A 19117-nucleotide genomic window follows, 5' to 3' on the forward strand; every position below is an offset into this window, starting at 1 on the left:
GTATACTAGTAGCAACAGTAACAATAGTAGTATAGACCCCCTATTAGTAGTCGTAGACTTGAACTTGTGAGAAACATAAGCCATATAAGCAAGTTTAAAACAGTGCATTCAAATCAGCAATTCCATTTTTTTTTTTTTTTTTTTTTTAGCGATTTAGCCCCAAATTGGAATCTTTTCATATCTCTTTTGGCGATTTTTACGTCAACGTTTTCGCAACATTGAAGCGGTCAGAATCGTAACAGTTCATTGGAACGTGGAACCCTGGATGAAGCAATACTTTTGAACAAACATTACTTATTACTGAAGTGATTACTAAAATTACCCTATTATTCATTTTGTGCAAGATTTGTTCATTTCAAGATTTCATAGTAGTGGTTTTGTCTTGATCGCCCTTCTCTTCCCGCTCCCTCCATTTAATGGAAGAAATGTCAAATAGTAAGAGTCACTTCAATATTAAAACTTTTGAAACTAGGGTCACTTGATACTTAATAGCAAACGAAAATGAACACGACAGCTAAACTATCCTTCCTTGCTTCGTTATTATAGTACTAGGCCAAAATCTTAATTTTAAAATTTTCGAAACGTCTAGTAGTTTGACATGTTCTATTTTAATATGTACAACCTTTACATGGGTTGAATTGATCAAATGTTCTGGATCTAGCACCAGGAAGAGCCCCGCACTTAATTTCACTACTCTTTATTTTTTAAAACATTTATTTACTACAGATTAAGTGAAATTAAAGAAAATTTTGAAGTTTAGGAAATCCCAGAATCGTCAAACTGATTAAAGTTCTACAAGTAAGCCATCTGCAGGACACCAATATATACATCACGAGTCTCATTTCTGTTCAATTTATCTTGTACTGCGGGTTTTTGTAGATCATTACACATCAACAAAGTGCTTATTATATGATGTCATCAACAGTTGCTCCTTAACTCAACTTAACTACGACGAAGCTTCAAGTCTAGCTAGAGGAATGATGCAAATCAGCAGTCGCTCACTCGCCCGGAACGAGTGGTTCATCGCTGCGGGCGAGTATTTAATATCAGACCGAAGGTAAGTAAATTATTTCTATCGTGGGATATGGGAGAGTAGCTTTTTTTCCCTGAGCTAGTAAAATTTTGTTGCTTATTTGCATTCCTGAGTTAGAGTATTCAGGTGTTGGAGAATTTGGTACTATGCTTTCTAAACAAGAAGTGTTATCGTTCAAGAAGATATCAAAATGATCGCAACTTTATGTTTAGCAAGGCTTTGTATGTACATTGTAAGCCTTCCTGTGTTTCTTCAGAAAATCATAAAGTAAATCTTTGTGTGTTATTTCTTGAGATTAATGATCACTGTCTCGGAAGAAAATAACCAAAATGTCTAATTACAGATTATGATCATTGTGAATGCTTTACTGCCAGCTATAGAGTAATTCGGGAGGAAGTGAACATAGTAAGCATGAAAGTGAAAAAAATCTTACACAGAAATGGTAGCACAACTGAATGACAATTGTATATGAATAGTACAGACCTTCTGCATTCCGAAAATGTAAGTATGGTTCATACGGTGTTTGAAGTAACGTGCACAGAAAGATTTGATTCATACAAGGTAAATGATTCACTTCATCCCACATATAGAGGTAAAGTGAGTACAAGAAGTGTCCTTGACATAATGTAAGTAACAAGATATAAACTGTTAAATTATGAGCATATAGCTAACAAAGAACACCTATATGATGTAAAAGTACATAAGATATTGTTGAAGAAATGCTTAAGAAGCAAACAGACATACCAAGTCCAGATCGTTCAAAGTACCGTCTCGGCAGCATTGAGTTGTTGGACCTTACAAGAAAGAGCACAAGAAAGATCCCAATAGGTTTTGAGCCCAGATTTCTCCTATACGAGACTGCGGTTTGGAGGACAGACAAGAAGTAGATGTAATGAATCAATGAGTAGAAAGAGTAGAACATTCCAAAAATAAATGATAACGTTCCACGATAACAATTTCTCTATAACTAAATATCCAATCCCATTACGTTTTTGGAATTTTGGGAAATGAAACGTCGTAACATACGCTACAAATCTCCCATACAGATATTTTTACACAAGCAATGGTATTTCCGGTAAGCAGTTTTACTTTTCGTTTTTCAAAAGTAACGTGTTGGGAATATTCTTCTTTTTCTACTCACTGATATTATGTTCTTTGGTCCATATTGTATACATGGAATGGTTAATGATTAATTATATATGTAATGATTAACAGGACTATTCACATCACCCCAAAATATGTTAGTCACTGCACCCCATCTACTCGTCTTTTTCTTTTTTTTTTTAAAAAAAAAAACATGTCTTGTATATTTATGTTCACAATATATTAAAGCATATCTATATACATGCTTACCTAATAATCGCCTCATGGCGCTGTGGGAGTATTGAGTAGAACACGATTACTTCAGCAGGGAATTACCCTAGTTTCTTACTGTTCCATATATATATATATTCTAAATCTGTAAAGAAGAAGTTATACTGGTATTTGGAAAGTTTTTCTAGGGTAAACTTAAAGTATAAATATAACTGAAATTCAGAAGTCATGAACTACGAGGGTTCACGGAAATCTTTGATAGAAAGACCTTTCTTCCAATTGAACGAAATACTTTATTTCTTAATTATTTCTTTAAATGAGCTGAAAATTGCGTTATTTGAATATAATGACTCCAAAAAGGCAAAACAGCCTTGCTCCTTTTTCAGGAGATATGCCCTTCCTAAATAAATCTTTAATAAATTGTACTCTCAATTAAGGATGTAATTTATCAAAAGTGACTAAGTTCGTTTAAACGACAGGGGGCTGAACGTTCAGCTATGTACAAGAGAGGCGTCATTTAGAGAGAGAGCAAGAGGGGGCAGTTGCTCCCCTCCAAGACTTTGAGAAATACATATACTTTAATCGATTCTCTATTACAAAATGTCGGTGGTGCTTTTGTCCCCCCTAAGCAAAGTCTGAAATGACACCCCAGATATACAAATTATCATAACAGGCGCGCACCCAGAAATTTTTGTTGGGGAGTCCAATCATTCAAGCCACTTCGTCTATCTAGTATTAAACGGGTTTTGAAAGGGTATTCTTCTCTACCTGATAAGTAACTGTAATATACTTTAAGTTATATTTTCAGAAAAAAGTGATAGAACTAGATTGTTTTTATAAGAGAAAGAATGCAGATAAAGTGTAAAATTAAATGTTCATATTACATCAATTACTTCCTTGTTAAAGAACTATAGTGTAAAAATGTATGTTGAGTTGGTAAATTTTCGGGAATTCCAGACCCGGTGGACCACCCACGTAGCAACGCTCCTGTATCATATTTTCTGAATTTTTCTAAAGACAGACTCAATGAAACTCTGTGTGGATTGACACCGATTGAAATTGTTAATCTTGAACTTCAAATTTTCTTTCTCCATTGAGCACGAAAAGTGTACTCATCTTAGCATTGTAGTCGGGATTTTAATTATGGTAAATTTGCAAATCATTTCGTGATGCCAGTCGGTTTAGAAGAAGTTACAATTAAATTAATGGCTCTGAATTGATCCCTGTTGTTGATGGCGAGATGTACGTCATCGCATGGTAGTTTCGTACTACTTGATATATAGTGTTATGCTTAATTTGTGTTACTTTATTGGTACAGGCTTGTTCAATTACTCTTGATCAAATTTTCATTAGAAGTCTATATTCTAACAACCATATGTAGTAAATTCTAATGTTTTGGCTGTAAATAAATATCTCAATGCCCCAAAGAAAATCCACAATTCTTAAAATTCTAATTCCTGTTGTAGGTAAAAAAAAAAAATGCTGTGCTTTTCAAAGTGAGATGGTTGTCCAGTGTTTTTTAAGCGATCATATATGAGGATTCTATTGATCATAACCTTCTCCAAAAGTTTCAATAAATTGCATTTTAAACAGACTGATCTGTAATTCATTGATAGAGCTTTTTTTCTGGTTTGGGTACTACTGTTTTGTACAGTGTCTTCCAAAATTTCGAAATGTATCTGAGTTGATGCATGGATTGTAAACTTCTACTATTTTCCTTATTAACAAAATTCATATGTATGGCAGTTAAGTTATCAGTTCTTGGCGCAGCGTGTTTCTTCTTCATAGCTTCCTGAAGATTTTCTATAGTTATCTTATTAAGGATGTTCTGGTAGCCAAGGTCTCTCTTATTGACTTCTATCAAGTCTTTTATTAAGTATTAATAATATGTTTATCTTTCTGTGTATCCCACTTAATATCCAGCACATTCTTGTTGCCCCGAATATTTATATCTCAGAAAAAGTTTAGGTTTAATTAGCATATGAGTTTTGTTTTATAGTGCGAAGGTACGAAAGACTTGAATTCGTTATTCAAACATTGTTTTGGCAGTTTACGATAGCCATAGCAAATACTACTTTCATCTGAACTGACAATCTGACACAGGAAAATTTCCCGCATATTACCAGAATCACACCTTCAGAGGATGATTTTTGTTGGTAGGTGTCAACTTATGCTCCACTCATAAGCCGAAATTTTCAGCTTACATATTACACGAAGCCATCAAGCAAAGATGACATGGTGTATACCCAACTCATCTGCAATGTCACGATCATTTTCCCGAGAGGGAGCTTCAAATGTGTTCTTGACTATCCGAGCATAATCTTTGTCAACGCTTGTAGGGCTCATTTTACAATGCAGTGTCACCGGAACGAAATATGACAAACAATAGCTAATGACTTATTCCTGGTCCAAATGCTTTATCTTCTAATTTATCTTCTAATTTTGTTTGAGGTGATTAATGTCCCAGTTCCAACTTGAAAATCAAAATCACTAGCAATCATGTGTTCTCTGTGAAGCACTTTTAAATGACATTGTTCAGCAACCACTTTCTCCTGTTTATTTTGGTATCGCAACCTGTTTGCTGAACGTGTACACAATTTATGTTGTCAGACTCGTGGTCTTAATCTATGTCTATGTTGTGTTGCTAAAGTGAGTTCCTGGCGTCAAACCGAGCTTTTCATTCTCACAAATCGAATATATACTCCACAAAATTTCCTTTACTTTTAACTCCGTAGAGCTGAGATCATAATACATTCTCATGATGTCTACTGTACAGTTCGGTTCGCCGTGGGAACATGAAGTCAGAATGTGGCAGTGTTATTGGTTTAGCAGTATTATACATTATTTGTAGATATGAAACAACTATTGGAGGGCGTAGGTTGCTTAGCAGTACAATGCTCTCCTCTGGTGTAAGGGATCCCTGATTCGATCCCGGGGCATCTGAGATTGTGGTGCAAAACATTGCGTCAGTGAGTTTCCTCGAGATTCACTCGCTCCTCTCCCATCATCATTCCACCACCCGTTAAACAGTGTTAATTTTTTATCTTCTTTAGCCTGCAAGGTTTAACCGTAGAATGTTGAATAGCAAATTTCACTTCATTTCACTACAAATTACTTTTTTATTTGCCTTATTGCTGAAAAGTGTTCCTATCATGACAATTGAAATACCAGTAAATACTATGTACACTTTCCACCGATAAAATATCAATCAATATTGAAAATAGTAGTGATAATAATAACATTAATAACAATGCTTTGTGAATACCATCAGTACAGATGCATGCTTCGAATATGAATATTTTCCCATTGACTTTTTTTCCTTTTCCTTTGTCATACTATTTTGTGTACTCTTCTCGAGGTAACTGTGTTACTCACTAGCCTTTGAAATGTTGTATGTGAGTAATCAGTTTGTACTCCAATACTTGAATACCACTTTTATATGAAATGCATAAAGGATTATAATATATATATTTTAGTTTTGAAAATGTATTTCACATTTTTTCTCATACCCAACAAAGAAAGCATCTATTAAAATTTCAAGAGCTAAGAAAAATATGCAAATAATATTTCTCGTACATAGAGAAACGTTATAGACAATGCTTTAAAATTTATTTACTTTTCGTACAGAATTCATGCCCCAGTTGATGTACTAATAAGAGAAAATAGTAGTACGCTATGCACTCTGCTGATTTATTTACTTTTAATTAGAAGTCCTGTCTTTTGAAGGCTATTGTTGTTCGCATAATTATATATAACTTCACTTGCTGTATTGGGTGGACCATTTGATGAAAAAAAATTACATTCTCTAGAGTGCGTTTGTTTTATCTTGGCACACTTCCCGTCTAAAGGATGAATCTGTCTGCAACGCCACGATTAAGCTGAGAATTGCAATACGCTAGGAAACAAAGCAAAACGCCACACCACTCACAAATCACTATAACACACTTGTTCGCGTGCGGCAACTAAGCACTTTCAAATACCCACCGAATAGCAATGACCTCATTTGATGGGCTGGCTGACAACTAACGTCACCTATACGACAAAGCCAATAAGACGCCTATTGGATTAAAACGGTCACATGAGTGCCAGCAGAAAATACTTTAAAAGCCAACCAAGTGCACTGGCGGGAAGTGTACCAAGATAAAACAAACATACTCTAATAGAATAACAATAAACAACTTATTCAAAAAAGGAACCTAACCTATCCTAGGTTATGAATTTGCCAAATTTCATAGATTAGTTGGTTCTAGAGTTTTAGGTTCCCGTTCAGCAGCGAGGCTATATAAGATGTACACCGACAGTAATATCCGAAGCACATGTACAACGATAATGTATATTTTGTATATACTTCTAAGTATTGTTTCTACTTACGGGCAAAAGTGTTATTTAAAAGAGCACAAGCGGTTAAGAAGAAGAAAAATAAATTAATTAATTAATTAATTAAAATATTTTGTATTTTATCGATATATATTTCTTGTTTTCGTTGCTATGGCAACTTGCTTATCTTGTTGTTAAGGTAGCTAGAAAAAAGACAGAACGAAGAACCATATTGTTAGAATTGAATGTATACCTGGTATTATTTTAATGTGACAAATACGGTATATGTTGAAAAATATATATCCAAAATTGCATTAATTGTTTGATTCATTATAATCTCATGTACATTATAAATATTCAATATATTTGGAACCAGAAAATGTAACGGAAGAATTAACCTTACATATTTATATGGTGCCGAAACCGTTGGAACCTTCAGATTAGTCAGAAGTTTTAGTAAGCTATCTCAACATCACAGATTACATTTTACTACGTAATAAAAGAAAAATATATAGAAGAGATAAAATGAATACCAGTACAGGAGTTAAACATGTCAATATTCCAGCAACTGAGACTTCAACGGATGTGATGGATCTTTTACGACAGTTAGGACAGCAGATGAATTCCATGACAAAATTTGGAACAGATGAATTCCAAATTGGATTCCAGATTAGGACAAGTAACACAAAAATTGGGTTCCAGATTAGAATAAGTAACACAAAATTTGCATTCCAGACTGGAACAAGTAAAACTACAAATAGGACAGCAGATGGATTCCAAATTGGAGCAAGTAAAGCAGCAGATAAATACCAAACTGGAAATAACCTTCAATAGGATAGGGTATACTATCCATGGTTTTGCAGTGGCGATAATTACCGTTGATGTAATAGAAATGCAAGTCAATGAACATACAAATCAAATTCGGAGACTACAAGAAGAGGCATATAACATCAAAGAGAAAAGCAGTACAGCAAAGTGTAATCTTGAACCTGCTCTCAACGTAGTGTATGAAGAACATAGGAGAACTGCATCAAGACCCTGTAAAGAAGATTAATCTGAAAGGGAGGACACCATCTCTAATATCGAGCACGAAGAAAGAAGACCACGTCGAAGGAACCATACGCACGTAAAGCCTACACTCTATTTTAGTGTACAGGTATTTTAGTACTAATAATCGCGTGAAATTTAATGAAATTAAATCCTTAATTAAATTCAGCAATAGATTTGAGGACATCCCAGCGAGTACCTTTTTAGAAAAATTTGAAGAAGAATGTGAACTAATTGGTTTATATAAAGCTAATTTCCTCAGAATATTGCCACATATTTTGTTACGAACTTCTTCGGTATGGTATAAAGCGATCAGAGGTAGTCTGTGTAATTATCCAGATTTTAAAAATGCGCTGTTAGCAAATTTTGAAAATGATTTTATGTTAGCAGACCGGGATTCTCAAATTAGAAACCGAAGTCTTGATCCTAAAGTGGACAAAAATCTTACAGATTTTGTAATTTCAGCATATAATAACTTGAAACAAATCCATCCATATCAGCAGGAATAACGCATTATTGCATCAATAAGAATATTAGTACCGTTTTAACTACAGCAAGTATTGATCTCTTCGCAGTGTATTAATTTTAATCACTTAATAATGATAGTTCAAAATTATGAGAGTCAGTCTAGGTTACAAAATAATAATAACAGAAATCAAGCTAACCATCCTGTCCGAAATATCAATGTTAGAGAAGATTGTACTAATAATACGAGAGGTAATGTTGGATTTTCTCGTAATGGCAATACGACCGAACCTAATTTTAGAAGAAACAGAAATAATAACCATACAGCTTTTAGAAATAATGTAAATAATCGATCTCATTCATCACGTACTCCCAGATTTCGTAGTAATTACACAGGTGGCAGAAATTTTCAAAATAGGAACCAAAGAACTAGTAAAGTAAATAACATACAGGAATGAATTCAAGATTGTGCCATTCAATGCAACCTAATCGAATCATTTGACAATACAAATTTAAACTAGGTCGGCTGACGTGGAACGGATTAAAGCCACATGAGTAACTTATCCAAAAGAATATAAAAAGAGTGATTTAAATTTAACTGACAATGCTTCAAATCATGTAAAGATCGCAACCCACAATATAGTGATTTAAATCTATATGGAAATTCTCTGATTAGCTTTTCTATACATGAAACTATTCCTAAGGATTTAAATTATAGTAATAACTCTCAATATATTCCTGTAAGTAATTGCCATTGGACGTTTGATGATGATGTAGAAGATATGTGTTTACCCGATAATGATTTTGTGTTCTTAAAAACATTTTGTATAGCAAAAATACCTATCAAAATTAATGATATCCCCCTTCAAGCTCTGATTGATACTGGCGCTTTTGTATCACTTCTTTCGTATTCATTTTGGTGTGAAGTTACAAAGGACTGCAAAAAGTAGACAATTTAGTTTTAGTTGATTATACCGGCAAACATAAGAAAAGAGTTATGGGAAGAAACACAAGTAGTAGTTTCTATTCAAGACTACGAAATTTTCATTCCTATGTTGGTCATAAAAGAACTAAATAAAAATGTATTAATAGGCCTCGATTTTCTTACACAATTACGAGCAGTTTTGGATTTTGAGAACAAGACATTTTCTATACAAAATCATAACGATAAAATCATTCAAGATTTGATTCCTGTCAGTGATGATTTTGCTTGCCAATGTCAACAAAAAGATCGAACATCAACAGACAGGTAGATCCAAAATTCAAATCAATGATCTGTTTTTTGTGAGGTTACATCCACAAAGTGATGCGTCATTGAAGAGAATATTTAAGTTCTGCGATTTATATGCTGGACCTTATTTATGTATTAGACAAGATAACCCTAAAGTTTTTGAATTAAAGGATATAAAGACTGGTAAACTTTTATGTTTACGAAACATTGTCGAACTATTGACGAAATATTGAAGAAAGTTATGGCATCCGTCAAAACATACCAAAAGTATACGGATGCAATTAGTTGAAAAGTTAGTTCCTACAGAAGTTTTATCTAAGATCATTATAGATAATATTGAAGTTTCAGATTAACCCTTAGTGTATATCATTCCTTTATTGTGTGATTATTTTTTGTGATATTAATTGAGTTTTGTTTTGTTTCACTTTGAATTTTGTTATGATTTCATTGTAATTTTTACTTCGTTCACATTCTATGCAATCACATCTATGCATCAATACAAAATATTATTTATGAACTTTTTGCTAATTATGCCCGAATAAATAAAACATGTTATGTTGTATTTTAACTTACACCAACTTTATTCTTAACAAGTATAAATTATATTGAATTAAAGAATTTAATTAGGACCTAATTAATCAATCAACTTATTATATCTTGAATATGTCTTTGTCATCGATAATTTTATAAAATTAAAATAAAATTGATTTTTAAACAAATAAAAGAATGATATTGAGATAAGATGAAAACAATATATTATTTCATGATTTGTAATTTTTATATATAAAGGCTATTCAAAAAGTAATGTAATCAGGTATATGAAATGTCTAACGGTCCAAGATTATTTCTTCAATTGTAATCAATTCAAGAAGTCCTATAGTTCGGGAGCCATACATACAACGACAATGTATATTTTGTATGTACTTCTAAGTATTGTTTCTATTTACGGGCAAAAGTGCTATTTAAAAGAGCACAAGCGGTTAAGAAGAAGAAGAAGAAAATATATAAAGAAATAATTTAAAATATTTTGTATTATATCGATATATTTCTTGTGTTCGTTGCTATGATAACTTGTTTATCTTGTTGTTAAGGTAGCTAGAAAAAGATTGAACGAAGAACCATATTGTTAGAATTGAATGTATATTATTTTAATGCGACAAATACGGTATATGTTGAAAAATATATATATCCAAAAGTGCATTAACTGAATTGTGTGATTCATTGTAATCTCGTGTACTTTATAAATATACAATATATTTGGAACCAGAAAATTTAGCGGAAGAATTAACTACGTCTCCTAGGATCATCAAACCCGAAACTTCCGTTCCAAATCAAATTTCATTGACGTTCTGGTACTCACTAGTTTTGAAGATAAAAAAAAATTTCGTCATTTTGAAAACCTTAGTAAGACTCCGCTCTTAATGTAATTGTTTTAAGGTCATGGTTCCTACAACACTTTATTTAGAATGAAGAAATATTTTGAATTATATCTTACACATATACCTTCCAAACTTCTCGGAAAAGGTATTTTTTAATTTTGTTTAAAATTTGGACGCTTATATCGGAGCTCCAAGGTACGGTGCCTGAAAAGGTATTTCATATCGTAGACTATATATTTTCCAAGTTTCATTGACGTACTGTTAGTAGGTATGCGAATATAGAAGGTTTTCGATGCAACTGCATAACAAATACCATTTTTGAAAAATGACATTACGCTCCTACATGTGCAGTAGACACCAGTAAATGACAAGACGTTTCTAAGAATATACTATGTTGTGGTAAAGATATTAAATGTTTCTCTTAAACTACATGTCCGCGATTCTCATAATATTTTGTAGTAACTTTCTCAGTAGTGTCTAATCATTTGATTTGTTGACATCTGCAATCGACTTTCCTATTTTAAGAAGATAAAATATCCTAGTTTGGTTTAACGCTTGTCTGTCACGTAGAATATCTTAAGAACTAAAAGAACTAAAGGGAAATAAGTCTCGATATACTGATTCAATGTCACCTTAGAAAAACATAACCTTTTGGACTAGAGTCTTACTAACATATGCAGTTATTATTTCAGTTTTGCAGTTATTTCAAATTACTTCCTGTCCTGGTCATATCTGTAATTGTGGCACAGTTTCAACAGAAGCACAAAATGCTTTAGAATTTTGCTCATCAAGCAACATGTAACAGGTATTTTTACAACAGAATATGCTAATGTGAAAGAAAGAAATATTGGACAATCACATTTAGAAATTATTTTCCATAAGTAGAGGCTTCGCTTTGTTATAATTAAATATAAACTAATTATTTGCTGAGCAAAACATCAGGATAACTATCCAATCATATAAATACCTGTACAGTTATCGTGTATCACATAGTGTCTGATGAAGCCAAAGAGTTAGTTGGCGAAAGTGTAACACGTGTTGAATTTTAATGAAAATATATAGTTTTGCTCAGCAAATAATTAGTTTATATTTAATTAGAAAGTATTATTTATGCCCGTAAATTTAATGTAAGTTATTGATTTGTTTAAATTATCAGGGAATGGTTAACGCCAGAATCCATAGATGAGACTCTGACAGCTAGTACGAGGGACGTCCCGAAAGTTGGTGGACTGGCGAAACTTCGCCTATCATGTATAAGCGAGTCTTTGCTTCTTGGATGTGAAGATAGCTTCTGACGTTCTTTTCTACTTCACGTAAAACCAACAGATAGTTGTCGTTTGTTTGCTCGCTATAGAAGCCGAACTACAATGTGTATTATATAGATAGGTGAGAATTATATACCGCTAATTGGCAGCCAAACGATCGCTATTGAATGTTATGTGAAGTTACTCAAAGTGGCCGGGAAAGGTATGATGTTGATCAAGCAAGCATACCGTGATGAAGCAACGGGAAAATCGCTTATATTTATTAGTAGAGGCGTTTTAAGGAAAGTAAATACAATGTACAGGATAATGTGATGCGAAGGGCTGTTCATCAACACCAGTGAAGCAGAAGATCATTGTTAAAACAGCGACATTGTTGAAAAAAGATAGTCGTTTATTGATTCGTGAATAAACTGGACTGAATATTGCAAGCTACATTAAATGTTGGTCACAAACTAAATACAACTTTCTTACAAGGCTGTCTATAATCTTTATTATAAATTAACTAGAAATGTTACAGTTTTGGAAGTATATCACTTCCTTCTTCAGACTACTACTCCAACTGAAATCATAAATAATATTACCTCATTTGTTATCTCTACCAATCAGGAATCACTTTCCATTAAAATCCAATATATATGTCCATTGTTGTGACAATTTTAAATTCTTAACAGACATAATGCATTGTTAACTAATCTTTATATTTCTTTTAACATATATTAACTAAAATAAATACTAATTAACTACCTAAACTAAAAGTGAAAAAGAAGAGGATAGGAAGAAAAGATGGCATGGTATTGAAAGTTCAGGGGTGATATCAGAGAAGATAAGAAGAATTCTTAAGAGAGAAGGTATTAAGACGTGCAGGAAACGAGGAATGAAGATAATGGATATCATAAAGAAAAAGAAGATGAGAACGTCAGCGGAATTATGTAAAAAAAAAAGGAGTGATATATGAAGTACCGTGTGGAATGTGTGATAAGGTGTATGTAGGGGAAACCAAGAAGAAAATGCAAGAACGTTTAAAACAACATGTAGATGATGTAAGATTGAAGAGAGACACTAATGCCATTTACAAGCACGTCGATGAAACAGGCCACGAAGTAAACTGGGAAGGAGCGAAAATATTGGAATATGAAGGGAGACAACTGGTTAGAAAATGGAAAGAAGCGAAGAGGATAAAAGAAGTTTACGATAAAGCTATGAACTGGAATAGTGGTTTGAATGTTAATGAAGAGTGGGAGGACATTTTGAAAAGAGAAGAAAGAAGAAAGGTAGAATATAAGGACAATATAGGGTTAAATTTACTTATGTGTTTTTTCAATATTCAGGTAGTTAATTAGTATTCAATATTCACGTAGAAAATTTCAATATTTAGGTAGTTAATTAGTATTTATTTCAGTTAATATATGTTAAAAGAAATACAAAGATTAGTTAACAATGTATTTAATAATTGCTTCAATTGGCATAGTCTTTCTAGTAAGAGCTTCGATTTTTAGTTTCATATTAAGTTAATTCCAGGCCTCGCGGGACTCTAGAGTTCTTAGGTAGAAACACAGTAACTTAAAATTTAAAATGATGCTTTGCTACTCGAGAGTCGATTTAGTATTGTGTTATTGAGATGATTCTTCCTTCCTGAAAGATCATCATGTATTTTCCACCATTAGAAATATTCTTTCCATCGCTCATACATTATCTTCCTCTATTTCAGATTTAAATGTTACAGATTTAAATTTGGTTGCTTTCTATTTTCTCAATATAACTAGCAATTATTTCCGTCAAATTTTAGTTTCAAGTTTCAGATTAAGTGCTTCCCGTGCCGTAGGATTTTGGACAATCCTCAGAGAAGTTTTATGTACGGAGAGGCATTCCTTTTTCACAATATTGCTGATTTCTGGCTTACACCTCTGCTACAACATTACAGTATTATAGAGTTAGTCGTTGACTTACAGCCTTCTCGACTTACGACAACTTGGATAATTACCGGTTGTAAAGATTAGTTTAGATATTTATTATTATCAACCCATAATAATAATATTAGAAGTAATAACAGTACTAACTCAATACATATTACTAATATAGAAAATTTATTTTTTAAATTATAGAAATATGCAATATAAATAATTTTGTAAATTAATAAATTTGATTGTATGCTTAGTAAATAAACTGAATTGTGCAGTTGATTTTTGAATTGAATCTTATATTAAAAAATATAAAATTAAGAGTTTAAGAGAGAATTAAACTAGTAAAATAGGAACTAAACAAATGTAAAAAAAAAAAAAAACGAATAAACCCTGAGAAGACAGTGAAGTTAATCGTGAAAAAAATTTTCATTTATGAATAAAGTATCTATGAGAAGTGCACACCCAGAAATTTTTGGTTGAGAGAGGTCCGAGCTTTGGGACTACCATACTACAAGCCACTGCGTCTATGCAGTATTCAACGCGTATTATTCTGTACCCGAAAAAACAATCAGAAATTGTATCCAGAAGAAAATAATTCAACTACCTAGAATATTTTTGAAAGAAAAATAATACAGATGAAGTGCAAGATAAAATTTCCATGCTACATGAATCATTTTCTTATTAAACAACTATTTTTTTTATTGAGAAAGTATGCTGAGTTCAGAAAGTTTTGCGGGCATCCGGACACAAAGGATCCGGCTTTGGTTCGCTTCTGACTTATGCCGAAGCGGTCAATATTCCTTGTAGGGATATTCACTGTTGCCAGCGTAGGTGTTAAAATATTGACTTCATTAACAAACTTGGCCTAGATAATCGTTCTGTCAATTGTAAAAAACAGAATTCAAAAAATTCCCTATTTCTCAAGAGTTAATAGCGTGAAGTAACGGACGGAAAGGCAGACGTAGTAAGTAATATAACAGCAATCAATGGTGCGAGCTCCCTCAAAGTGGCTAAGCGGTTAGCGAGCGCGCCTTTGCTCTTGGAGACCCAGATTCGAATCCTGACTGGACTTCTTGTGGTTCAGATTCCATATTAAACTGTAGGTCCAAGTCTCATATAGCATCAATGCTGAAAGGGATAATAGTTGATTTAACTGAAAATCAATCAATGGAATAATGCTAGAATTTTCGATGAGTTTACGATAGATTGTTTTCAAAAACATAGCATATACCTACTTCCATATATTTAATACGATACTTCTTTCATACATTTGTGTATAAGCTGTTCTAGAAAAATATTAGGTGGGCATACGGCTCATACTCATTACGTGATTCAATGCAACTTTCATAAGCTGTTTATTTTTTCTCTTCTCACACATTAACTTACTGTAAATAGTTTCCCACGGAAATATGAAAATCTATTTAATCACTTGTACGAGTGTGAATTTTCCATTGTTCGTAATATTTTTGTCATAAAAATGAGACTAAATTCATTATCAATTATAGTGACACAGCCTTAAGCATCTGGCGTTTTTTTAGATTATCCTGCAAATTTATAATGTGGTTAAAGTATTGGAAAATTTGCAAAAAGCCTGCAGGATATTACACATGCACGCGTCCTAAAGGCGATCTGCTATAATATACAACGGCATTCTATGTAACAAAATTAGATTAAACTAAATTATTATCCTTTTGTTCGTACCTGAATGGTACAGCTAACACACTTATATATTTGCCTAAAACACAATGTATTAGTTCAGATAGTATTCACAAAAAGTTGATTACATGAACACTAGAATAAACGTGTTTAATAGATTTTAATTACAAGTTTGAAGAATTCAAATTGTAAGTATAATAATATGGTTTATAACAGAGTACATTTACCAGGCTTATTAAACAATTATATTAAAATAATAGGGTACAATGGAAGTCAAATTCGTGTAACAAAAGTAGATATCATATCATGTATGTGAAATATATTTATTCTCATGTAAAGTACATGAGAAATTGCTAGCTAGTGACATAAGCGTAATGGGTAAACCGTAAGGAAGAACAAGTTTTAGTGTGTGAACTATACCATAGCTCTTCAACGGTAATGAATAATTTATTTAAATTGTGAGTCATTCATGGAGATACTCTCCTGTTTTATCCTGAATTTCAGAAGAGGAAACGGGAGAACTCCGAGAAAACCCATGCACACGATTTTGTCCATCACAAAGTTCACTTGGCGCGAGCTGGGATCGAATCAGAAGCACCATTCACTTTGAATTACTTAAAGTTCTGTTGTAATGTAACTACAAATCGATTATCAATTCATGCGAAATACAATTGATACTCTGATAGATTGATGCTCTTATTATTAACTAGGTCTATCATTCATCAACACCATTCAAACTTAGGATTTACCATGGCATATTGTAGATTTCTATTTTAACGATTAAAGGTCTTTGTAAACTGTTGTAAACTGATGTAAACTGATAACATTTGAGATCTACAGGTACGCTGTAGATTTGTTTTTTATAGGTAGGGAACAAACAATCTCTCAACTTGAGACAGTGCAGTGTTGACTTTAAGACGTTAAATGGGATATAAGGTAGTGGTTTAGTGTCATTTATAGTTCTAAAATTGCTGTCTTACATTCAAACTGGATCTATTGGAATTTTTCAAATTCTTCATGTTTCTAATTTTAGTTGGAAATAGCTACAGGGAAAGACTGGAAAATAAGTTTCACTTTGCATCTAGTATTGTGACTATTACATTCACAAACGCGAATGTTTCTAAGCTATGTAAAAGCAGAAAAAATATATCAAGTAAACATGCCGGTACTCTTTCTTCTATGTTTGCTAACATATAATTACATTAGTAGAGCTGTTGTAGCACTTATTAGGTCCTTATTTGTTTGTCTTATTTTCTCGTTTTAGAGTCTGTTTCATTTATTCTATTTTTTCCTCAAACTCTTTTATTTTTTCCTCTACTCTTATTTCTTATTATTGAACCTGAGTGTAAGCATAAATAACTTCCTTAGTTGCAGAAGGTTCTAAGTTTAAATCATGTGATTGGACAGCCTAATGAAGCCTTCTCTTAGCCCATTAGAAGAATGCCGGAAATTTTGTTGAATAAATTAATATGAAAGTATAAATAATATATGATTTTTATTTATGGATGACTATGTTGTTTTTATTATGTTAATAATGTATTTTTCTACACTCAAGCAGTGTGATATTGCATGAGATATGAGATGTGTTCGAAAAGTATCGCACCTTTAGTTGCCAAAATACATTTATTGATTTGGTTGCCAAAATACACCAATCCTCTTGAAAGGAGTCTCCTTGGTAATGTACAGAGCTCTCTCAGCGCTCCCACTGATGTTGGAAACACTTCTGGAATACAGTTTTATGAATGGTGAGCAATCGTGCTGTCTTATTCCGCACGCTGTCTTCTCTTGACTCAAATTGTATCGGTTTTAGTGTCATTTTCAGCTTGGAAAATAACCGACCGACACGGAGTCATGATGGATGAGTAGGAAGCCTGACGACACACAGAAATATCGTGTTTTGTGCTGCTTGAGCTTTTCTGTCATTTTACAAAATACTGTAATCCGACCATTCATTACACGACTGCACTTGTTGGCAGACTGCCAGAAACTGGCTCTTTCTTCAGGCGGAAAAAAATTCACGACTGCGCATGAGTGTTCTCTTTACATCTACACTGAAGAAAGTCTCCCGCCCTTCATTAGTTTGCGCAAGGAAGGGGGGGGGGGGTAGAATAAGGTTCGATACTTTTTGTGCACACCTCGTATTCACATAATTTTCTCTTCTCTAATGTAAAGCTCTTCTTCTCCTATATAAGCGTAATCCAGAGTGGCTAGCAGAATAGCGTTTTCATTGGAAATATTATGATTAAAATTATTCCGCCTTATGCAGAGTCATTTTCACGAATGATTAACGTCATACTAAAGGCTTGACTTCTACAGGATACTTATGTTAGTCGAACTCTTTAGTATGACACTACTCACACGTCAAAATGACTGCATAGTCCCATTAAGTTCTGTGTTCTTACACAGAAAAAAATCCGTTCTCCGGACAGCGGTATATTGTACAAATATACGGTATATTCTTGCTAACTATAGAAATCAGTACGGAACATACGTTATCCGTATGCTACATAGGCACTGCCCTTAGATGTTACACCATGCCGTTGCAGGATATCTGACATCTGACAGTTTTCCGTATATCACATTCATATACTTATGTTACCTTCTTCAGCTATATGTTATATACGTCCATTTGTATGTGAGATCCTGACCGTTTACATTGATTCATATGAAGAGTACGTATAGATGGAACACTTATACAGGCGTTTTCAGTTATAAGTCTGCTGTAAGTTAAGTCCAAAAACTAGAGGAATTACGCATGTAACCTATGTTTTTAAGTACGCCACCTACAATTCTTTTCTCAGTGTATATAATACTGAATGGGCATATTATGATAGGTGGACTTCGAAGCGCCATAGGTGAATTCGATGCATTTGAGGGTACACGGACTATCATACAAGAACAAATACTCATTTGGTAGGTCCTTTGCCACCACACTATCTCGCCTTTAAAGAAAGCTGGATTACAAGACTACGCAATTAGTTCCTGCTAGATTCAAATAATTAAATGTGGTTTGTCGTCCTAAACGAAATTTCGACAGAGCTTTTCGTGACTACTAGGAAAATACCGAGAATTTCGTTAAATAAGTTACATCTGTATTAAAATTATGACTAATTCGCATTTGATGATAAATACGATGCTTTTTAAACAATTTAGTATTTTTCAAATGCTCAAAATACAGTAGACACCCGAGTATCCGACCTAATGTGACAGAAGGGCAGGCCAGATCACAAAAAAGCCGGATTGGGCAGAGTTCTATGAACTATTTAAGCATACCTCAAGAACAATTTACGAATACAGTTCCGTACGTAATCAGGAATATCGATAAGCTTACTGTATTGAAGTTCGTTACACACTGACGAAAGAATGAACGAAGAGGTAGCAGAACATTGTCTTTTCGTGTCATACATAACTTGTATTTTGCACACGACACGATAGAGGACCGTAACAGACACCCGCTTCCAATGCCTTGGCAATGTTGCGAGGGTAATAGCTTGCCAGTGTTGCCAACC

Source organism: Thermobia domestica, chromosome 10 (genome assembly GCF_964235325.1).
Source record: "Thermobia domestica chromosome 10, izTheDome1.hap1.1, whole genome shotgun sequence".
NCBI classification, from domain to species: Eukaryota; Metazoa; Arthropoda; class Insecta; order Zygentoma; family Lepismatidae; genus Thermobia; species Thermobia domestica.